This window comes from Pezoporus wallicus, unplaced genomic scaffold (assembly GCF_028554395.1).
Source record: "Pezoporus wallicus isolate ANWC-B61680 ecotype Strahan unplaced genomic scaffold, APGP_CSIRO_Pwel_v1 contig_5935, whole genome shotgun sequence".
In the NCBI taxonomy this organism is placed as follows: Eukaryota; Metazoa; Chordata; class Aves; order Psittaciformes; family Psittacidae; genus Pezoporus; species Pezoporus wallicus.
In genome coordinates, this window is record NW_026637215.1 from 441,075 (window position 1) to 465,818 (window position 24,744).

General features: G+C 42.2%; 1 long non-coding RNA gene across 1 annotated transcript; it reads right to left on the reverse strand.

Annotated features, from left to right (window-relative positions):
• Positions 1-9,681: 9,681 nt before the first annotated feature.
• On the reverse strand, positions 9,682-23,532 carry LOC130596511 (uncharacterized). Its single transcript, XR_008971542.1, has 3 exons — positions 23,419-23,532; positions 14,987-17,192; positions 9,682-9,841 (listed from the first exon to the last, which is right to left on the reverse strand). It is a non-coding gene; the product is annotated as an uncharacterized LOC130596511 (long non-coding RNA).
• Between the last annotated feature and the right edge of the window lie 1,212 nt (positions 23,533-24,744).

Genomic DNA, 24,744 nt, shown 5'->3' on the forward strand with positions numbered 1-24,744 from the left:
GCCCCGCCCGCCGCTGGGCGGGGACACGGAGCGGCCGGGCAGGCCGGGGCGGGCGGACCGAGGCCCGGAGCGGCGGCACCAGCGGGGAGCCCCGGCCCTGGGAGAGGGGAGGGCCTGGGCTCCGCGCAGGGGGGTGTGATGTTACATTGGCGGCTGCTGCCAGGAGTTGGCATCACGGAACCACAGAATCCCAGCCTGGTTTGGGTTGAAGGGACCTTAAAGCGCATAAAGGCAGGGACCCCTTCCACTAGAGCAGCTTGCTCCAAGCCCCTGTGTCCAACCTGGCCTTGAACACTGCCAGGGATGGGGCAGCCACAGCTTCTCTGGGCACCCTGTGCCAGCGCCTCAGCACCCTCACAGGGAAGAGCTTCTGCCTAAGAGCTCATCTCAGTCTCCCCTCTGGCAGGTTAAAGCCATTCCCCTTGGCCTATCAAGGCCCTCACAACCATTCCACACAGTGTCTCTGGATGGGAAAACAGGATTCTTATTACAAAATAAAATCAACAGGATACCATCAGGTGAGGACTTATAGCAGGTCAGCAGCAGCATGAGGAAAGCAAATGTGAAATAGTGGTGGTACCTAACTGGGCAGCAGAATTCCCACTGGTTTTGGCACATCAAGGCTTCACCCCAAGAACACCATTGCTAATTCAGACACATGAGAATAATAAGCTTGTTTCAAGTCAAAAGCCACTTTCTAAGTGTACTTCACTAACCCTGCTTGAATAGATACAAAAAGCATTTCTTACACAGTTGTACAGCTAAATCGATAATACCCTTATGAAGAATGGTCCCTCAATAGCAGCAGTATCTGTCAAACCAAGGATAAATGTGCAGAAGCACTCTTTTCTCATGAGGAATAATGTCTCTTTATGAGAGTTCCAGATAAATGTCTTTCGTTTTAAAATATGCTGCCTTTGGCGTGGCATTCAGTTTTGATGGATGCCTGGACTTCACCTTGGTATTTATTCAGCAACGGGAGACTGTTATCCCAAGAAAACATTCTATCCCTTTGACATTATCTTTTAATTAACATTTCTTTTTGTTCCGGCCCTTTGTGCACTTGCTTCAGCTTTAGTTCAGCGTATCTGCCTTTTCTTCCATGTTACTGACGACTTACTGCTTGGTGCTTAATTAGAGCTTGAGTGTTCTCTGGTTGACTAGATACACATATAACACGTTATTTCATTTTCATTTCAATTAACTTCTAAGCTTAAATTAAACTTGCAGACTAGATTCTGCATTTGTTGGATGTCGTAAATTGTTTTCATAATCACCTTTCCATTAATCATTCACATCTCAACTATGACACACACACTTCTCCAAATGGCAAGTTTGCTCAATTACTCTTTTTTTCACCACTAAAAATGGAATTAAAACACCTGTGCCTCCTGACTGGCTAGCCATGATGTCTGTTGCTTTCATTTCCCTCTCCTCATGGTACAGGAAGCTGGATTCCTACCTGCAGGATGATTCCTAATGGGCCCACAATAATGCTTTCACCTTCCTGTGTCAGCAGCAGAGGCACACTGTCCTGGACACACCCAAGGAAGCGCTGCTGTGCGTGTCTAGACTGATGCCTGATCACTCTTGCTGGGGTGAGGTTCTTTTTGTCTCCAGCAGAAACAGAAATACAATTTAGACATGTACCTATTTCCATGTAGGACTCATTCCTTAACAGAAAACACTGTTTATAGCATGGATTTACCATCTGGGCATTCTGGGATTGTTACTTTTGATACCACCATGCTCCAAGGAACTGTCACTGCAAAGGCCAAACACCTGAGGAGGCGCCTGCACATGGGCAGTCTTCATGGCAGCGGAGGTACACCTAGCTGTGGAAACATCTGCTTGTAGCTTTGTTACAGCAACAAGTTTCTAACAGTGTTTAAACAAACTACATGGGGCCTAACACTGTCATAGAATCATATCACGGACTGTTTTGGGTTGGAAGGGACCTTAAAGACCATCTAGTTCCTTAAAGCTCATCCAGTTCCAACCCCCTGCCATGGGCAGGGACCCCTTCCACTAGAGCAGGGTGCTCCAAGCCCCTGTGTCCAACCTGGCCACAGCTTCTCTGGGCACCCTGTGCCAGCGCCTCAGCACCCTCACAGGGAAGAGCTTCTGCCTACGAGCTCATCTCAATGTACCCCTTTGTCAGTTTAAAGCCATTTGCTCTTACCCTATCAAGGGCCTTAAAGCAATTGTACACAAACAGTATCTCTGGATAGGAAAATAGGATGTTGCATTGCTGTTCAGTCGTGTCTTAGAAAGGTAATTATCTCCTTCTGAATTAGGCTCAAGATACATAGGAGAATGATCTGTGCTGCATTTTGGATGTTCCTTGAGCACCAGTTTTCTGCCAGCAGACTTTTCAAGGTGAATGGCTTGGGAAACCTTACAGTGTGGGAGAAGAAACAGAGCTGAGCAAGTAACAACATTTCTGGTTCATTGGTCACTCTGAAAGAAACTTTTTGAAGAAAATTCGGAGTTCACATTATCTTTTTCCATCATTGCAATATTTAAAACAAAGTGAAATTTCACAAAATTCAGTCTGTCCTGAAGCTGTATTTTGAATACATAAAAGGGAAATATTTTTATTTAAAAACAAATAAAACTCAGACTCAAATCATTAACTTTTGAATGAACACACTTCCACACCATGTGCTGGAATAGAATCATAGAATAGTTAGGGTTGGAAAGGACTTTAAGATCATCCAGTTCCAACCCCCCTGCCATGGGCAGAGACACTTCACACTAAACCATGTCACCCAAGGCTCTGTCCAACCTGACCTTGAACACCACCAGGGGTAGAGCATTCACAACCTCCCTGGGCAACCCATTCCAGTGCCTCACCACCCTCACAGGAAAGAACTTCTTCCTTATATCCAATCTAAACCTCCCCTGTTTAAGTTTTAACCCGTTACCCCCTGTCCTGTCACTACAGTCCCTAATGAAAAGTCCCTCCCCAGCATCCCTTCAGATACTTGAAGGCTGCTATGAGGTCTCCACGCAGCCTTCTCTTCCCCAGGCTGAACAGCCCCAACTTCCTCAGCCTGTCTTCATGCAGGAGATGCTCCAGCCCCTGATCATCCTCGTGGCCTCCTCTGGACTTGTTCCAACAGTTCCATGTCCTTTTTATGTTGAGGACACCAGAACTGCACACAGTGCTCCAGGTGAGGTCTCACGAGAGCAGAGCAGAGGGGCAGGATCACCTCCTTCGACCTGCTGGTCACGCTCCTTTTGATGCAGCCCAGGATACAGTTGGCTTTCTGGGCTGCAAGCGCACACTGAAGCCGGCTCATGTTCATTTTCTCATCAACCAACACCCCCAAGTCCTTCTCCTTGGGCTGCTTTAAACCTCTTCTCTGCCCAACCTGTAGCTGTGAATAGCCCAATTTTGGCTGAAAGATATTTCCTTTAAAAGTTCTGTTGAGTTCCAGTCTTCTCTTTACATATTTGAGAAGCAGGACAATGAGCACAAGCAGCAGCAAACACAAGAAGATGACCGAATTCTCTTAGAATAAAGGCACGTACTCATAACAAGCAGAAAAAAGTTACAGGCCATACAGAACCCAATCTTCTCTACATTTCTTGGAATCCTTCAAAATTAGGCCCCAATACACCATGGAGGTGATAAAGTGGATGAATTGCCACCCAACTCATGCAGAGTCCTGGTGTTATATTTCCCCAAGACAAAGGTAATGTTTTCCCCTCACACCATTTTGCCTCTGTTAAGACAAAGTGTAACTTGAAGGGTTTTGACAATATTATGGATAACACTGGGGTCCTGTGGAAAGGAAGTTTACTAATTGCTGCATACTTGAAAGCACAGTTACAATCATTGTTACAATAAATAACCAGGAAGCTATTAACTCCCAAGGTTTGGTCTGTTTAATGTGTTCTTCATCATCCAGGAGACCATTCATCTCACGCTGAAAATCATAGATAGCACCTCTGGGAGGACAGATTGCCTTCAAAGAGAAATGCTTTGTTATAACAGGCTTGGGTCTGAAATGGATTCAGATAACAGCCTTGTACTTCTGGGGGCTCCTTCCAGGCTGCTCATGGGATTTGTCTTTTTAAAGTCCAGGGATCTTCCAGGCAATTACTTAACCCTGATGGGTGGTGAAACATAAGGGGATTTCTGTATCAAGAAACAGTGAAGTTGGAGACAAAAGCCAGTGGTAGCCAATTCATGATACTAAGAAAACTGGGACTGTGCACCCAGTTATTCATAATTTGCATCAGTGATATAACCTTTGGGTCCCCTGCCTCACAGGTGACAGGTGAAGCAGTACAATACAAATTAAGAGTCGATGCAACTTACAAATATTATTTTAACCTCCTAGAAACTTCCCAGTTATTCCCTGGAGATGGAATAATGCAAGAGTTGGAATAGTCCCAGTAGGTTTGATTAGGACTGACATGTGCAGCCATCCTCCTCCTCTGTATGGAGGCAGTTTAGCTATCTCCGAGGTCTCACCCCCATCTCTTGTCAAGACAGCCTGTCCTCTGTAGACAAAAAAAGCAGTGTGCACATCAGCTCAGTTTGTTTCATGCGTGAGATGCAGAACAGCCCTCCTCAAAGGGCAGGACACCCTCAGCACAGAGATAAGTCACAGAGAGTTTGTGTTAAAAGTACTTTGATTTGAGGCTTTTGAAAGAGAAAGAATGTGCTACAGATAAACCAGGGATGAAAAGCTTTTAAAGGAACATACAGAAAAGGGATTTTTAATTTATATTAGGACTGAAAATTTCCTGGAAAAATGATCAATATAATTCAAAATTATTACATGATTTTCTACAGAAGTCTTAATCAGTGCTTTTCATTCAGAAAATAGTATTTGAGAGCCTGTGCTACTGTAATCTCTTTGATCCTGAGGGCTTTGAACTGCTCTGTAGTGACATGCCTGAGATCAGGCATTTACTTCTGTGGTGTGTAGAAAATGTGAAATTATTGATTCTTGTAATCCAGCAGAGCAGAAAAAGGTCTGTGCTTTTTATAGCTCAGAAACTGATAGTTTTCTTCCTTTTCTTCGCTCAGAACAGCAGGAAATGAAAATTCCTTAAAGATATTATTCTCCTCACAGTCTGTCTTCCCTCTTATTAGCCTAAGTAAGTCCTTCTCCCTCACTGAATTACAGCTATCTGCAGTCCTCAGTTTTTAAAACAATAGAGCATGACACCACTAGCCACCACTTTGTGCCTGCAGCGTCACAAGAGTTTCAAACTGAGAGACGTAGAAAACCGCAACAGAGCTCAGATTGTACACATCCCAGCAAGGCTTTAATGAAAACAGACCTTAAATAGCCTCACATTCATCAGAGGGACTCCTCCTGACACTGCGAGCCCATGACCAGGGAAGGAAGCCGTGAGGCTTGATTTACTCCTGTGCACTGTAGACAATCTGCAAGTCAGTATCAGCATGGAGAAAATGGCATTTAGCACCAGGAGGTGCTTTCTGAAGTGAGGGAAGCTTTCAGACAAGTGTTTCATTTGGAGGTCCTGATGGAGTGCAGCGATCTCCTTAACTGGGGGAACGTAAGCACAGGCCAGAAACACGATTCATTAATAACACATGCCTTATTGCCTCAGGTTTTGCTCCAAGTTCATACGCATCCATTCTCCCAGAGCATATTTATAAATGTATGTATGGTGTGAAATTTCATCATTTCACTGCCAATTACAGAGACAACCTGAAGTCTAACACTCCCTTATCTATTAAAATAAGCTGGGTTGTGTGTAACTTGTACAGATTTCATAATGTTCACTCCTGGGGACAACCAGATACACAAAACCTGTTTTCATCTAATAATTAGCACATTCAGATGAGCACGTTTAGTTGATCTTTGCTCTGTTCTGATTTGTGAGTGCTTTGGTAATATGAGTGATATTTAGTCTGTTTATAATATGCAAGAAAGCAGTGAAGTAAAACACAAAATTCTTTCCTTCATTTTCCAAGCACATTCCATAGAAATACATTCAGACACCTGGTACTCAGCTGGTGATAAAAGTGTAAGAAACATTGGCAATCTACCAGGGAAAGACTGAATCTCAGGTTTTGGGACATCTTTTTGTTTCTGATGGCCTCCTGCACCTTTCCCATTGACAAGGTAACAATTGCTACAGTTTCCAATGGATAACTATTTCCTACAATTACTACTGAAATAAGTAGAAAGGAGAATTCCTACCGGAATAAAGTCTAGGAAGGGACTAATGTCCAGTCCAACAGTGTTATGAGAGAAGATTAATCAGAACCCTTGGTATGTCCTTTAGGTACACATCACATGTTCCTTGGAAGTGCAGCATCTTTAGAAAAGGTACTGCACAGTAAGTAAGGACATTCAAGCTTATGCTTCAAAACAAATAGACCTGGAAATTCAAGTTTCTTGAAAGAATCTTCTCTAAAGAGCAAGGTCAATATAGAAATCTGGTTTAAATCGACAGAAAAATTACATGATTACTACTTTGTTACAGGTTGAAGCCGGGCACTTAAAATGTAAGCAGGAGCATGAGTCTTCTGCTGCCTCAGGACAAGTGGCATTTGCAATGACCAGGAACAGATCTGCTGTTCCAAGAGAAGTGAGGGGTTCAGTGAAGTGAGGTGTGCCTTGTGGGAATAACCATCATGACATGAACCAGACTTGAAACATTTCAAATCCATCATCCCTTCCAATATTTTCCTATTTCTGTACTAGTTTTAGATCCCTAAGTGCAATGTAACAACACCTCAAGAGAGATCCTGAAGGAATTCCAATAGCAACATTCAGCTAAGCACAATCAAGAGAAGCAAAGCAACTACAACTATGTGACCCATTACTAAATGACCTGGCTTTATTCCAGGCTTTGTAGGTTTGATAAGCTTTAATAGCTTTGAACTATTCAGAAATTCTCCTTCAAACGCCTTCAGATGAAATTCCTCAATGGCACCATGAGATGTTTAGATAGAGATGTCTTGGGATAACTAGTGAGGACATTTTATGTGTTCTCCAATATCACAGCACATGATAGAGATGAACTGTATTAGGCATCATGAATTAATACCAGCTCTTGTTTTCACAAGCAGGCAGCTGGTACAATCCAGCTCCTTATGCCTGTATAGTAAACTTCCCTCCAGTAAGACAGAAGTTTCAGCTGCTGAATGACAAAGATGCCACGATCACAAGAGGACAGACATAGGAAAATGTAGCTAAGCAAGGCCATGCAGCTCCTAAGAGCATCGCTGTGCACCCCTGCCATTGGCCAGGCCATGGCTCTTGATGGAAAGAATTCAACTGTTATACAAAGCACTTCAAAAGAAAAAGGGCATACATGGGGGATGCTGGGGATATTCACTGTTCATTTTTAAAGGGTGAAGAACACTCCTTCAACTCATGGTGATCAAATTCTTTAAGGAACTTCCCAATGGGAATTTCAAATCAATTTTTCAGTCACTTTTAGCAACATTTTCTTTAAATGGACTTAATTACAATTGATCTAGACTGGGATACACTGCTCACAGAATTCAAGGTGCCAGGCAGGACCCTGCAACCATGCTTGCTCTGCTTTGTACCCAGGAAGCTCTTCAGGAAGCCAAAAGTCTATGAAGTGAAGATAAACCCTACCAGCAAGAAAATAAAGCGTCAAAGGAGAGCCTGCATTGGCTCCGTGTGGCTGCAACACAACTCTGGGCTGCTCTGGTGGGTGGCCAGAGGAACTGCCAGACACAATCTACCCCAAAACTAGTTGTGACAAATACTGCTGCATCATCCCCCTATACCTGAGATGTGATCTCTGTTTCTTTAGAACAAAGTAACATAGCATGGTTGCATTGCAATAAAAATTCTTACTGGTGAAGAACCATAAGGTATATATATATACACATATATATATATGTATATACATATATATCTATATATATGAAAAGGTAGTAGAAGTAGTATGGGAACAAATATACACTCAGTGCACAGTGATGCAATTGCAGCTTAAGAAATCTTGCTTTTTAGGAATTACTAAAGCATCCTTCATAATGTTTACAAAGAGTAAGAGAATTGCAGGAAAAGATGAGCCCTTCTGTTTCCCTCACCATCTTCCATATGCTTAACACTTGCAGCCAGAGCAAAACCTCTCCATGCTTTTCAACTGCCTCAGCAAAACTCCTTACAATGGGTGAGAAACAACTCACACCTAATTTTTATTCCCCAGGAAGTTGTTTTGACTAAGATATGTTGATCATACAAGGTGCTGGTAATTAAACCTCCCTCACTTCTTAGGCTAATAGGCTGTTTATGGGTTGCAGTATGCCAATGGCCAGCAATTAGCACCCTTCTCATTCAGCCTTTGTGATTACACTAATTCTTGTATTAGTGCTGCATTAATTGCAGCTTCTATCATCTTGATTTGGGTGGTTTAAAGCAGCAGCATGGGGTAAAGACTTCTCTTGCTTCTTTTAGTGCTGGAAAAGTTATAAAAATCATGGAAGGCCCAGGTAAGGCAGTTCATCTCCTGCCTGCTGCCCTGCTTTTCCCTCTTCTCCCCACCCCAGCCCTCTCTCTGATTAGTGAAGCCCATGAGAGTATTTGCAGCTCTCAAGTTCTCTTATGAAATATGGGCTTAACTTCAAGGTGAGTCAGTTCTGCTGGGTCAGTCTGGTCTTTTCTAGTTCTCTAGCTGAAATAATTTACCTGTGAAAACTGCAGACATCCTTGGGCTACGTGGCTGCTATGAGGGACAGAAGATCTAGCTGGGATTTGGCAGAACCCCCAGGAGTTTCACGTGTTTGTAAGAACTGTTATGGTTGAGTATGGGGAACCAAAATATGCAATGCAGTATATTCTTTCTAGGCTCTCCCAGTATCAACTTACTTCTGACACTGTTCTTCATAATTAGGACCAAAGCTTTTCACTGAATGCTTGCTAATAACACACTGGTTAGGGGGTGCCTGAGGTTGGCACATTGCTGGCTTGGCATTACAGACTTGTTGATAAGTAAAATGAACAAAAGTAACATTTAAAGGTATCAATGTCAGGAGTCCTTGAGTATGCCCCTAAACAAGGACATTTAATGAGTAGCTGTGAACTATGGACCTGTGGCTCAGCTGTTCACATGTGTATTTAGCATTATTAACACCACTACCTCTGTAATTACACAACTTCTCTGGGGTGCAGGATATCTGTTTGCTGGTGGTGGCTCTTGGATGGATGGATGGATGTGACAGAAAAGGACATTAATTATTCTTCTCCAGAGCATGGTTTGAATCATGCACAATAGATAACTTCTCGGCACATGTTTGAATAATGAGAAAACAAAGTATCTCAGTATTGTCCTTTCTGTGCCCTTGAGTAGAGTTGGGTCCTTCTGAAAGGTCCCTGCCCATACAGCAGCACTGTCTGAAGAAGTAATTAAAAGATTCTAAAATATTACACATGAAAGAAGAGGTATATTAAATTTGCACAAGTAATCTTATTCTGGTATTACCCAATTCTTCAGTGTTGTTATTTTATATATAGATATAATTTTTAGCATCTTTTTATCTGAACTGGTATGTTTTGTAATAGTCTGTCTTTTAGCAAGCTGTTATTGCTTTATTTGAATATTTGCATGACTAAACAGTGGCATTTGTTAAAAAAAGAAAAGAAACTCAATAGTGTGTTTTCCTTGTCCTTATAAATTCCTCTCCATCATGCAAAACTAACCTAGCCTGGAAGCCACCTTCCATATGAGCCCAGCTGAACAGTTGCAGTACATTTCATCCATTTAGATTGTTGAGACAACTAAGCCCCTGGGGAGCCACCTTCTTCGTACTTTCAAATGTGTTTAAGCTGAAGGCCAGAGGCAGGAAGTCCATCATCACAGATAACTCTTATTCCACTGTAAATGCTCCATGCATTGGGTATGACACCAGTGTCCTACTGAGAATGCTACAAAACCTCATAGTGTTATTTTGGACTCAAGATGAGCTGGAGGCTATGTCAAGTGACAGATAATGAGAAACAAACTCCATAGTAAATACCTAGCTCCAGAAACAGAAGACTGTGAGTTACTCTGGCTGGATTTGAAATAAGCTATATGTAATATTTACACAGATCGGTGCCGTCTCCTGGCAGTGCAGTATGCTCTGGGTTTCACCTTTCCCTCTTCCTGGAGTCTGTGTGCAGAGCTCACTGCCTAGGAGTGAGGTAGTCAAGCAGAGGGACTGCTTAACCCTTGCTAATTTTCATAGAATCCCAGACTGGTTTGTGTTGGAAGGGACCTTAAAGCTCATCCAGTTCCAACCCCTGCCACAGGCAGGGACCCCTTCCACTAGAGCAGCTTGCTCCAAGCCCCTGTGTCCAACCTGGCCTTGAACACTGCCAGGGATGGGGCAGCCACAGCTTCTCTGGGCACCCTGTGCCAGCGCCTCAGCACCCTCACAGGGAAGAGCTTCTGCCTAAGAGCTCATCTCAGTCTCCCCTCTGGCAGGTTAAAGCCATTCCCCTTGGCCTGTCCCTACAGGCCCTTGTCAAAAGCCCCTCTCCAGGCTTCTTGTTGGCGCCCTTAAGATATTGGAAGCCTGTTACAAGGTCTCCCCAAAGCCTTCTCTCCTCCACATGGACAAGCCCATTCACACTAAGTTGACATCTCTAGAGACTATTCCCCCTTCCTGGTGCCTGCCTTGCAACACTGAGCTGTTTACCCACTTTGTTAATTATTAGACAATAGCATTTCTCTGCTCCTTCTATAAACCAGGACGCAAGGGACAGCTGGGAGAAAGGGAAGGAGGAGAAGGGGTGACGGACAGTGCTGTGTAAAGATAAAACTTCAGGTACCTTCTTATTTTCAGTATCCAATATACAAGTTGTTGGTTCATTAATAAAAAAAAATAAATCCTTGCATTTTTTCAGAAGCTAAATTTTAGCAGTTTACAAAGAATATTTGTGTATTTTAACCATATTACCAAGCCAAATTTGTATTACCCACTTGTATTGCCATAGCTAAAATGTATTCACACTTTTCATTCGTTGTGAGTGGAGGCTAGTACAGTGGGGATTTGCTTTGTTAGCAGGCAAAAAAGGCAACACAAAGAGTAAATGGTGAACTGCAGCAAAATGCAAATGCATCATGGATGTAAGTACATAATTGGATACAATCAGTAGCCAGGTATAAATTCAGGTCACCAGCCTGAACTATATCTCCTGGCTTGCAGGGCAGATATGCTCTGGTTCAGAATGATGTCTTCAATTGTCTGTCATGTGTTAAGAGACAGTCTTGTTTTAATTTTTCATCTAAGTAGAGAAAAGATTAAAACCCATCAATTTTTTCTGCTTGTCAATTGATTACAGAACCCTCTGAGGGAAAAGCAGGTTTATCTGATTCAAATGATACCCTGCTTGGCCTTCTAAGGCATCAAGGCTTTGCTTTAATGTTAGTCTCTATCCAGAGCAGCCCGGTGCCGGTGGGAAGGAATGCACAGTCTAGAGTAGGATCCAGGACACTATTTCCAAAATGCCAGCTATTTGCTATTACAAACCAGAAGCAACCATGAGCTGCAGCCATATATCCACTTCAGATACACTCACCTCAACTGTGGATCAGTTTAAAGCAAAAGATGCAATTCATATGTAACAATTCAGAGGGCATGCAGTGTGCCAGGGTAAGTACAGGCACACATCTGCTGAGGGGCAGAGCATCTCCAAGTCCAATGATGCATTTGTGAAACAATTTGGAAAGCCAATGAAATATTTAGATCTTTTACAAATAGCTTCTGCACTGAAGGAGTATCCTGTGCTCTACTGAATGGTTTTTAATTAAATTACATCCTTTACAAGGAGATCTAGGATTAAGAAAAGAGGACAGTTAAGTGCCTGAGATATGGCTTAAATTTGAATTCTGAAGCAAACGTTGCTTTTTGCAAATACAGCACTTGCACACGCACCCAGTCCTGCAGTGTAATTCATCTGTTTAGTTCATTGCAAGATGAAAATCAAGCCTAAGTTGGAAGGAAAAAGGCTTTATGAGCTTTTAGCATAATATTTTTAGTGGAATAGAATTACAGTCTTTAAAGCGAAGCAGATGCAAGATCAGATCTGAAAGAAGAAACCGTGAAGGTCGACCAGAAGGTGCTCTGAACTCCCGAAAGCCAAACACATCTTATTGCAAAGCTACAGAACAGATAATGGAGGGTAATTTATTGTTTATTTTGGGTTTTACATTTAAAAATTAGGGCTATTCATTATTTATACAGAAAAATCTCATTTGTCTTCTGCTTTTCACCAAGTACTTTTCAATTTGAAAGAGTCATTTGCCTGTAATTGACCCAAATGTTAGTGAATAATTCACTACCTTTTCCCTTCACCCTGCCCTATTCATTAAAGGCAAAAGGTTCAAACTTTCAAATACCAAATCTTTATTCAAACAATTGGTAATAATCGCAGTCCCAAAAGCTGCTGCAGCAGTCAGCTGTGAACAGAGATCCTGGTTGCAAAATGAGAACTAGTAAGTGAAAAATTCAACAACTTGCATATTTCCAAGCTGCAGACCTTTATCCAGTGTATTAGTGGGAATCTCTGACTAATTTCATTTGATGGACACAGAGCTGTCCATCAAATTTGGCATCCTTATAATTAATGTAGGCAACTGCATAAAAATCTGGGAGGAATAATTCACAAGGAGAAGCCACATGCTGCAGTTGCTTTAACCCGTTTTTCCTCTTTCTAGGAATGATGTCAGATCCCTTGTTATGTAAACCAGTGTGGCACTGTGGGGGCTCTCATAATGTGAAATACTCAGAGCTGTACGCATTTCAAGTCAAAGCCCATGACTGTAAAATAAGCCAAGATTGGGCTATACAGAGATTCTTCTAATTTGATTCATTTTCTGCAACTTGTTGTAAACCACTTACATGAGAAAACTAAGAAAAAATGTTGTTACTGAAATGAGTGAAAATTTGATGATTGCATGAAAACCTGCAATTATGAGACAAAGAGCCCCCTGTGGGGTTGGGTCTGAGTTACCACCACAGCTACAAAGAACTGTTGGCAATTCCACTGGAGAAAAAGTTTAGAATTGCAATTTCATAGAATCATAGAATAGAATAGTTAGGGTTGGAAGGACCTTTAGATCATCCAGTTCCAACCCCCCTGCCATGGGCAGGGATGACTCACACTAAACCAAGGCCTCGTCCAACCTGATCTTGAACACTGCCAGGGACGGAGCATTCACAACCTCCCTGGGCAACCCATTCCAGTGCCTCACCACCCTAACAGGAAAGAATTTCCTTCTTATATCCAATCTAAACTTCCCCTGTTTAAGTTTTAACCCATTACCCCTTGTCCTATCACTACAGTCCCTAATGAAGAGTCCCTCTCCAGCATCCCTATAGGCCCCCTTCAGATACTGGAAGGCTGCTATGAGGTCTCCATGCAGCCTTCTCTTCTCCAGGCTGAACAGCCCCAACTTTCTCAGCCTGTCTTCATACAGGAGATGCTCCAGTCCTCTGATCATCCTCGTGGCCTCCTCTGGACTTGTTCCAACAGTTCCATGTCCTCTTTATGTTGAGGAGTCCTTCTCCGCAGGGCTGCTCTGAATCTCTTCTCCACCCAACCTGTAGCTGTGCCTGGGATTGCTCCGACCCAGGTGTAGGACCTTGCACTTGGCATGGTTAAACTTCATGAGGTTGGCATCAGCCCACCTCACAAGTGTGTCAAGGTCCCTCTGGATGGCATTCCTTCCCTCCAGGGTATCAACCGAACCACACAGCTTGGTGTCATCGGCAAACTTGCTGAGGGCGCACTCAATCCCACTGTCCATGTCAGCGACAAAGATGTTGAACAAGACCGGTCCCAACACCGATCCCTGAGGGACACCACTCGTTACTGCTTCATGCTGGAGCAGAGTTCATTTAACAAGTGTTTAGTCTCGTAGGATTACTGTTGCTTACAGTGTAACTAAGCTTGGCTCTAACAAGTTTATAAGCTGATCTTCTTGTCCTGTTATCCTCCGATTAGTGTGCTTGTTATGCAGAGAACTGACCTGAGATAGTGAGAACTTACTCAAAAGGAACCAAAACCAATAAGAAAAGCAAATGTGTGGAAAGGAGAATATAAATGTTCTCAGGATCTTGAGAAGAAACATTTATAAAGAATATAACAAATGGTGCAATCAAGATGGTAGCTGGTTAAGAGAAACCACATGGAAGATGGATGTTGATGTGCTTGGGGTGATCATAAATGAGTAAAAGCAGACTGAGGACATGTAGTAAGGAGCAGATCTCCCCTTGATGAATGGATGGAACAGAGAATATTACCAAATGGCACTGAGCTTGATAATGAAAATCAGAGAGAGGCAAACTATCATCACAGACTCCTACGCAGCCCAGCAGGTGTTGCATGAATGGGCTTCCAGCTGCTGGCATCAGAAACGAACCAGGCTTTAGATGCATTTAGGTGTTATTAGAGATGCGGCCCTCTTCTATCATATCTCATGTGAGATGGAATGACCATGGTTTACTGTAAAGCTTAAAGTAAAACCAGAAGTTCTGTTTTTCCACTACATTGTGGGACTTTTCAATGCTATTTTTTTCGTATTACAGGACCTTGGTTTTGACTGCTCTGGGAATTGAGAAGAGTTTTTAACTGTGCTTGGGGGCTCTTTTTCCCCTTGGCAGTGAGTGATATGTTAGAACAAGGCTGCGTGTACAGCAGGTCAGATTTTTCATTCTAACATGCTGTACCCTGCATTTGTCAGTGTCTGAATTTCATCAACCATTATGCTGCCAATTTGTCTAGTTCTGTTTCCATGAAGTTCATCACAGCCCTCTCTTACTAAGCCTTACACTAAATAAGTTTGTCATCTGCAAATCCTGCTGAGCTCGTTTTTTTGTTCTACCCCTCATTTTTGCCTTTCTGGATAATAAATGAATGTATTAAGTACAAACCACAGTTCAGATCCTTGGGACATGCTAATACTAACCTCCTACTGGATTGAAAACTGACAGCCTAATTAATTAAATTCCCTTCATAGGAACAACAGTGCTGATGGTGAAAATCGAGATGACTTGTGATTTATTCCTAATCTGAAGAAAACCCCAAACCACACCAACTACACAAAATTCTGCAAGTACAGGGACCTGCAATCTCCACTGAATGATGTGACTTGTGATAAACAGGCTAGTTAAGGAGAAAACAAAACCAATTGAAAGAAGAGGAAATATCACCTCTGTCCACTTGTCCCACTTGCTGTTTGCAGAATCACTGGGCTATCAAACAGTCCCTTTTAAGCACTTTTATTCCCCTATGAAATTGTTAAAAGCGTGTTGGCTAGAATAACATTGGAATGTCAAAACTTGTTTAGGTATTTGATCCACAGAGGACAAAGTATAAACTCTATAGCTAATCAAGTAAAAGAGGAATAAAATGTACTAAACCTGTTGACTGCTGTAGCTATAGTCATGTTGGCAGGATGTGCTTCCTTGTCCAAGTCATCCAGATTTTTCTAGATATCAGAAAATGACTCACATTTCTCTGGCACTTTGATGCAGTGTCTGTAGCAGATATTTCTGTAAGCAAAAAACATGTTTGGGGCAAACATCGCCAAGCCACACAAAAAAGGGCAGTTTCTTAGCGTTCTGGTACTGTTATAAAAACTAATGGATTAAAAGTTAGGTGTGTTATTAACAGCAGCAGAATGTCTAGAGTTCTTTCTGAAACTAGTATACTTCAGCATGTAAAATGGTGTGTAATTTATACAGCAGCTTTAGAATGCCCTAATTAGTGTCTTCTGAGTACTAATCCTGTTGTTTAAACTTTGTACCAAAGAAGAGCTAGAAGAATAACACAAAAAACCACTAATGAGTATTCACATGCTTTTGAAATGGACCTCATTGCTGAACACTCGGAATTCTATTAGCACAAATGTTCACAAAAATATACAGGTATAATAATGCATTTAAATTCTCAACATTTTCATAACCTGTATTACTGAGTTAATAGACCTTTGCGTAGGAAGGCATAAAGTTATTTGGGAAATGTGCCTTGTCTTAGTAAAATTTTGTATATAGGTTCTAGTCAAAGCTGATTCCTTTACTTAGGTTAGAAGAATATTTCATGCAATTCCTGAATCATTACATACACACTCACACTTAATCACCTGGATTGGCAACTTCAGAAACAAAGATCCCATCTCAAGGATAAATTAGGGGCCTAAACTAAAGGCCATTCTAACTGGACTAGACTATACTTTCAGTGGTCATGCCAGAGTAGGGCAGTGTTCAGTATGTCCTAATTCTTCTCCATGTATATCCAACTTGTCAATTTAGATGTCTGTTATTCAATGGGCCAGATGGTACAGTCAGATTTACTGTACATATCTGAGTACAGGATATTATAGTATGCACAGTGGCTGCATGCAAGATTTACAGGTGCCCAGCAAAAGCTAATGAGACTGGCCTGCCTGAAGAAAGCCCTCTTCAGCGTCCAAAATTCACCCAGATCACACTTCCAGGCTTGATAGAGGCCACCTGGGAAACCCAAACACATAGTACACATATGTGGGGAACCCAAACATATAGTAGACATATAGTGGGGAGGTGCTTGGTATGTTAGACGGGGATAATGAATATTAAAAATGTTATTTCTAGCTTAATCTCACATTTCTTTCATGGATTTTAGTCATGTATCTGCAAAATAGGGATAATGGGCAGCTGTGAAAACATGGCCATTAAATACCTGCGAAGCATCCTGGAGCAGGGGTGAAGCGGCAGTCTGAGATGAAGAGCATGAAGGCCAAAAGCCAGAACAAAGGCCTGCATGTAGCTAGGGTGAGCCAGAGGCAGCACAGACACAGAAGACCAAAGAGTCTGTATGCGTGTAGAGATGGCCACAAGCAGCAAAATTCAGACCTCAGTTTCAAAGGCCATGGAGTTTAGCTGGCTGTGCCACACTGCTGGCCTGGGCCCAGTTTCACTCCTGCAATCTGTGGCTGTGTTGCCAGGACCAGACCTGGATTTGCCAAGAATCTATTTTTAAACCCAAGAAACCTGTCTCTGTCCAGTGCCTCACTGCCTGCAGTACACTTGTCTCAGTGATACTGTATGTATGTTTTCTTTACAAATCTGCAGTTGCAAATTCATACTGGAGCCAACTTTTTGCTTCAGCAATGATAGCTGGTTTTAAAATGTTGAATATTCCATTCCCCAAGGTGATCTGATCGATGGCTGACCAGGGAAAGTGACCCTGAAAGGAATTAAGGAGACAAAATAGAAATCAGTTCACTTCAGTGCAATGTGGGTGTGACTTGTTATATTCTGTTGTATATTGCAGCACCTCCTGCTTTTCTACTAACATTCTACTGCCTCCTCTGGAAGGACTCACATAACACAATTTGTGCTAGGTTTCCTCAAGGTCAGACAGAGGTGCCGACTTTGTTGTGCTTATGTATATATTAGAATAAAAAAAAGAAAGAAATAGATTTTGAATAAAATTTGCAATTTTATAGTTGAAATATATCCTATATTCTGCCAGCATATATGGAGAAACACAGTGGAAGTCTGACAATCCTGCTGTGTAGGTAAAGAAACCCTCTAGATTGTTGTTGCCCATGCTGAGATAAGTGAGGTCAGAAGACTACTGCAGGAAGAAAATGGGAGAAGTAGAAAAGATGATGGAATTTCATAAATTGTCCCATGTTAAAAAGCATAGAAAGTAAACCAAGTCAGAACTGTGTTAACATTTAAAGACTCAGAATTTTTGTACTTCTTTGCCCACTTAAAATTTGAGGTGTACGTTCCATAATTTTCAACCAAGTAACCTTGAAAAGATCACAATTCACTTAGCACTAGTAACTCGGGCATTAAACATATGCACAAGCCTATTTATAAACGGTACTGATTATTTTCCAGATTTAAGACTACTGTGTTTTCCTAAATGTCCCTGATGTATTTGAAGCAGAAACAAAGGTTGGGATTTCTGTGTGTGACTCGTCTGGTGCATTCTTATCACTCCTACATTCATTCAGTTTTGCATGAATACCTCATCACTGTGATTTCTAGCTGTGAATAAAGGCACGGGGCAGAAGCACTGTTATGTAACAGTTTGAACTGACAGCTATAAATAACCTCCTCTAATAACCATAAATTTACATTAGAAAGGTAGGTCAGCTCTGAAGTGAAAAACGTTTATTTTTATCTGATACTACTGTTTAATAATCTCAGTGTTATCAGACTCATCCTGAATAACTTAGTAGGGTCCTGGGGTTTTGTATTATCTGGCAAAGTCTTGCATATCAAACAGATTTATTCGATAGGAACAGATTTAAAAAGAGCTACATTTCTCTTTGGGACTCCATCTTACTTACCTGGTCTATATTCAAACATTCCCAGTGACATCCCTGGCAGATTGGACTCTGGATGGCAGATTCGGTCCTTATTTTACTGATCTTCCAAACACAAGTGCTCCTCTCTGAATACTCTGGAGGAAATCAACCTTGGTGGAATTTTAAATTTTCCTTCCTTATTACCATTAACTGGCTGCCTTAATTTTGGAAATTTACTGGATTCATGCCTGCCTTTGGCCAAGCATCTTCTCTTGGAAGGAAAATACTGGCAGGCATAACCAAAGCTATGCCAGTATTATAGCTGCTGTCAATCCATCATTAGCTCTGTGTGGAATGGTTGTAAGGCTGAGAGGATGTTCTCATAAAATCTTCAATGGGCATATGAAGATACAGAAAGTCTAATACAGTAAATTGAACATGATAACTCTACTAGTACAGAAAGTGATAAATAATTGAAAAAGGAGTGTTGGTTTATGTACTCTATCTAAGACACTTATTTTAAAGTAATGAAGTATAATGTCTCCTCACAATTCCATCTCTACCAGCCAAGAGCAGCTGAACAGAGGCATAATGCAGAGGCAGGAGGATACTGTCCCACCCACTGCTGGTGGCAGGACCAATGCAAGTCAAGCTTAGCAGCTGTGTTCATCTGGATATATGTATGTAAGATCTTCCACTTCAGTTTGAAATGATGAGTGGTTATAGCCACAGCTCAACTAAATGATCTGTGAACTACTAATAGTACTAATAGCCTTTTGCTATTACTAAGGGATACCAGTTGTAATCTTGTTCCTCCGATGACTGTTTTTTTAAGTACCTTTTCATATATTGGACTACCTTAAGTACTATTTTGACTGGTATTTCTTTGGTGGAGATGTTTTGCAAGGCTTTGCAGCTATGAGGATGGAACCAAATAGCCAAGGAGGCAGAGTAGTGAAAGCCATAGAGCTGCTTGGCCAGGAAATACACATAAAGCACTGTACTTTGTGTCTGTCTCACCCATCGCCGCTCTCAAAGGGAGCAGCTGAAGTGGTGCATGATGCAGCCTGAGAAGGAGGAAGCAAACAGTCCATCTTTCCAGTGATTTTTGCAGGATACTATTTTATTCTTCAGCTTAAACACAAATAGTAATGACCCATCACCGTTATTCTCACTTCAAGTTACTATTCCCAGACTACTGTCTTTCACCAAGTCTATTAAGCTGCCCTACTCAGCCTGGTGTAGGCAACTCTTCTCAACCAGAGCTTCATCCCTAGAGGAACAGTCTTTGACAACCACTGTTATTTGACAGCCACTCTTTAGCCTTTAAATCAAATATAATTTCAGATGTTCAAGAGCTTGATGGCACAGAGTATTTTTCATCATTTTACAGTGTGAGCTCTGATTCTTCCAGTTTAATGACACTGTTCTTACAATTAGGTTGTACCCAATGCATTTAGCTGCTGGTACTACACAGAGACAGCCTTATACATACATACATACATACATACATACATACATACATACACACATACATATATATAGTGAATACAGACATATCTGCAAGGGTTATAGTTGGAACTCTTTCGAGTTAGCTTGACCCAGTAAACTTTAAAATAATCTTCCATACCTCACTGCCTTATTTTGCTTGAATTTCACCTTGTGAGGTGCAATTATTCAGAATTTTCTGGTTTGGGGGTTTGGTTTGTTGTTTGGTTTTGTGTAGAGGAGTATTTTTAAAGATTTTAAATTAATCAGACTTTTTAAAATACAAAATGCCTGGAAACAGTCAGGTGTTCCTTGGCCAGATGGTTTTGAAGAAACCCATTTTTTTTTCCTGAATGAACTCTGGAACCTGAGTTCAAAATGTATCAGAGACTCGGGCCTCAATCTGGTAAAGCATGTATGCACAACCCTAAGATTAGACACATGCTTAGTACTCATATCAAGCTGGTTTAGCCTTCCTGAATGTGATGAGCTCTGCAAGTCCTTGGACTGCCAAAGGACAAGAGGCACTCATCCTGTATACCCTTAAGATCTGAGGGCTGGTGAGGTATTGAGGCAATTCAAGGGGAAAACAATCAAATAGGCACCATCATCACTGTCAAACGTTTTCTTTTTCTGAACTAGGGTTTACAATTATTTCACTGCAAACAGAAGATCACCTCATAATCTACTGATAGAGGTTGTTTTTTAGCTTTATAAAAAATACCTTTCCACCAGCAACTGATGAATTTTAAAGATTTAAGCCAAGTACATGTCTCCTTGCTTCCTCAGGAGTGTTTTCAGATCTTCAGAACAACCAAGTGAGTTTGTAAAACTTTTCAGTAATTCTCCCCCTTTCATTTTTGTATTTCAGTAGAAACATTATCAGCACCTGGTGTTTTGTTATTTACTTCCTGTATTTTGATTGCCTCTTAAATCTCCTTAAAATGTAATTCTTCCACAGATGGCTCAGCTGGTTGGAGAATAAGCATTTATTGCTTGCCTTTATCCCTCTCACAATTAAGCAGTTCATTAAAATACTCCCTCTATTGTTCTATAATTGCATTCTTTGTGAGGAAGGAATTTCCATTTTTGTTCTTTATCAGACTTACTTAGGTGTACATTGACGAATGTAGAATAACCTCCCAATATGTCTCTCCTATTCCACTTCTGTACCATGACAGCCAACCACCCCACTGGTGGTGAATGGAGCTATGTTTATGTTCTTTGCACTGTTACTTTAGTGTAAGAAAGGATGTGCTGACTCCATATCCATCTCATCACTGCAGTGTGGGAAAAGAAAGTAGAGCACTGCAGCAACTATGTCAAGTCAAGCAATGATTTTAGTAACCCCTCACCAAGCATGCAGCTGCACTGTCTGCCCCCAGCCCACTCTTTTCTACCCAACACAGTCTCTAACACTAACACAGTGCTGCAGTGCGTGACTTTCAGTTTAAGCAAGCAGAAAATCCTTTCGTAATTTTACTGTGTAATGGAAACTGCAGAGTTGCTCATCAGTCTTCTCTTGCCTTGTTCTAATCTTACAATTGCTTATCATGCTTTTGAGTATGATCTGAAAGATATGTCAGACATTTAATTGCTGTACTTACCTGTCATGTTTCATCAATAAGCTTTGAGGTCCTAAGTGCACTTTGCTGTTCCTTATGAAAATCACTCGAGTCTAAGAAGTGTTTGAGAACAACAATAATTTTCCCGTAACACACTGAATACCCATCACCATACACTGCTGATGAAAGAGAGACATATATATAGAGACTGCAAAACCTTCTTTTAAAATCTAGGAAGTACTGACATTTTCTCGCCTCATTCACAGTATAGGATGCCAGGTACTCACTATTTACTTCTTATCTACTCAGTTGTAATTATACTAACTGCAAACACATTGTATTGATTTAGTCATGGGCTATTTTATCACATCCCTCCCTAATACCGGAGTCTTGACTGAACTCCATAACATGCCTATGAACGAAGGTTACAGATTGATTGAAATGAAAGAGTAAAGAAGAAAAGTACCAACAAACCTCTGTATTTTGGGGAGCAAGTTAAGATGCCCTCAATGTATGAAGGACATGGAGCTGTTGCAGCAAGTCCAGAGGAGGCCACAAGGATGATCGGGGCTGGAGCACCTCCTGTATGAAGACAGGCTGAGAAAGTTGGGGATGTTCAGCCTGGAGAGGGCAAGCTGCATGGAAACCTCATAGCAGCCTTCCAGTGTTTGAAAGAGGCCTACAAGGATGGTGGAAAGGGACTCTTCATCAGGGACTGTAATGACAGGACAAAGGATGATGGGTTCAAACTGAAACATGGTAAGTTCAGGTTAGATATAAGGAAGAAGTTCCTTACTGTGAGGGTGGTGAGGCAGTGGAATGGGTTGCCCAAGGAAGTTGTGAATGCTCCATCCCTGGCAGTGTTCAAGGCCAGGCTGGATGGAGTCTTGGGTGACATGGTTTAGTGGGAGGTGTCCCTACCCATGGCAGAGGATTAGACAACTAGATGACCATAAGGTCCTTTCCAACCCAAACCATTCTACGATTCTATGTAGTGGCTTGATGTGCCACAGCTTTTAATACCATATATCTTTTTGTGCCCAGTGACTTAAATTTCAGCTCTTCTTTAAATCAGACCTCACAATTTCAAGACATGCATTCAAAAAATGAGTAGTAGACAAACAGAAGCTGCAGTGAGAAGTGAACTGTACAGCAGCACACAGTCCTCTGGGATAGGAAATGGAATAGCCTTGCTGAGGTACTGTTAAATAAAACACTAGATTAATAAATTATGAAGGAAAAGTACTCCTAGGTAAATAAAAAGTCTTGTATAAGTTTACTTGCTTAGAAAAGAACTGGTTGACTTCTGAACTGCCTAAATTACAGCTGGTTAAACTCTTGAGTGCTGTCCCTGGGTAGCATCTGAGCTTCCTGGGAATAATCAAACTGCTTTAAATTCCAAGATGGTTGTACCCTTCTTAAAATGCCTTCTCTCACTGCATACCTATACTAATCCCTCTGTTGTAGGTAAGGACAGGGAGACCCTCTACACTGTAATTGCATTCACTAGCTTTAATTCCAGGAGCATGACCTTTCCCATGCACCATGAATGGTGAAGAGATCCAACCTTTAAACATACGTTGACATGATACATACAAATGAATACCGGCAACAGGGACAAATTCACACTGCAGTAATACCAGTCTGACTTTTGGCTTACAGAATAGAACGGTCTTGCGTGAGTACTTTCAGTTGTGTTCAGTGCTTCAAATAAATTCCATCCTATGAAATCACACATAAACCACCAGTTCATTTGAGTCTTCAGCAAAAATATCTGTAACAAAGTGAACTGAGTAGTGTGATGCCATCCAATACAAAGTCCAACCACCACCAGGAGGTAAAATATACGTTTTGTTATATGTTTACAAAATACAGGGTAAAAGAAAAATATCAAGATTTGTGATTCCTGAATTCCATTCCAGGCTCTGAACACACTTAAATGATTACAGATCTGCCTGTGATGGTTAATACTTCCCTTCTTTTTCTTCTTCTTCCTACATTACCCTACTTCCCACGCTGTCCCACCAAACTTTTAAGCAATACACAGAAAAGGTCAAGCTTGCATCACGCTTGCTGAAGAAATCCAGCTACTTACTGTGTTCCCTGGAGGAGCTCCAAGTGTCTCAGATGAAGACTGCTTGTGGTATTCACCTGGTTTGCATAATTCATGTCTTGGCTTCTTCACATTTTTCTTCACTCTAGTCTGCCAGCCATCTTTTTTCCCTAGGACAGAAAGAGTAACAGGAAAATAAGTCTTCTTACTTGAAGGGTATAAAGATACAGAAAATTGGTGGCTTTATAACAAAAGAACCTGCTTAGCTTCCCGGTTAGCATCACTCTGTGCAACTGACACTCTGGGGCTGTTGGTTGACAGCCAGCTGAATATGAGCTGGCAGTGTGGCCAAGAAAGCCAACGACATCCTGGCCTGGATCAGCACCAGTGCGGCAGCAGGGCCAGGGCAGGGTTTGTGCCCCTGCACTGGGCACTGGTGAGGCTGCACCTCAAATCCTGGGTTCAGCTCTGGGCCCCTCACCCCAAGAGAGACATTGAGGTGCTGGAGCAGGGCCAGAGAAGGGCAGCGGAGCTGGTGCAGGGCCTGGAGCACAGGTGTGATGGGGAACGGCTGAGGGACCTGGGGGGTTCAGTGTGGAGAAGAGAAGGCTCAGGGGGGACCTGATGGCTCCCTACAACTGCCTGACAGGAGGATGGAGCCAGGAGGGGCTGGGCTCTGCTCCCAAGGAACAAGGGATGGGACAAGAGGAAACGGCCTCAAGCTGCACCAGGGCGGGGTTAGATGGAGATGTGGAAGAATTTCCTCACCAGAAGGGTTGTCAAACATTGGAACAGGCTGCCCAGGGAAGGGGTAGAGTCAGGTATTTATGTGGATGGGGCTTGGGGACGTGGTTTACTGGTGGACTTGGCAGTGCTGGGTTAATGGCTGGACTTGATGACCTTGTTTTTTTCCAACCTAAATGACTCTATGATTCTACCATAACATGCACATTGGAAGAGCAGAGCACGTAATCATACCCATATCCGCGATGGACTTTTAAGGGTTTTCAAATCCACAGGATTTACAACTTAATTCACTTCGTTGTTTGTTGTTTATTTTCTTTATCCATAGGTCGCATTTCTAAAGCCCCCCCTCACCATGCTCTGCCCTCAGGTGCTGCCAGGCAAGGTGAGGGCAGCTGGACACACCATGGCCTTCATCCCATCCAGTACAGCTCATGCTCTGCTTGGGGACAACTGGAGGCCAGCACCGAGGTGGCTGTGGTCGCCGACAAGCCCCTTCTAGGCCGCGGCCGCCTGGCTCATCCCTTCAGCGGGACCGGCCACGCCACCTGGGCAGAGCTCACCTCCCGGCCCAGCCGCTCACAGCGCGGCGGCCCCTGCGGGCGCGCTTTCAGCCGCCGAGCT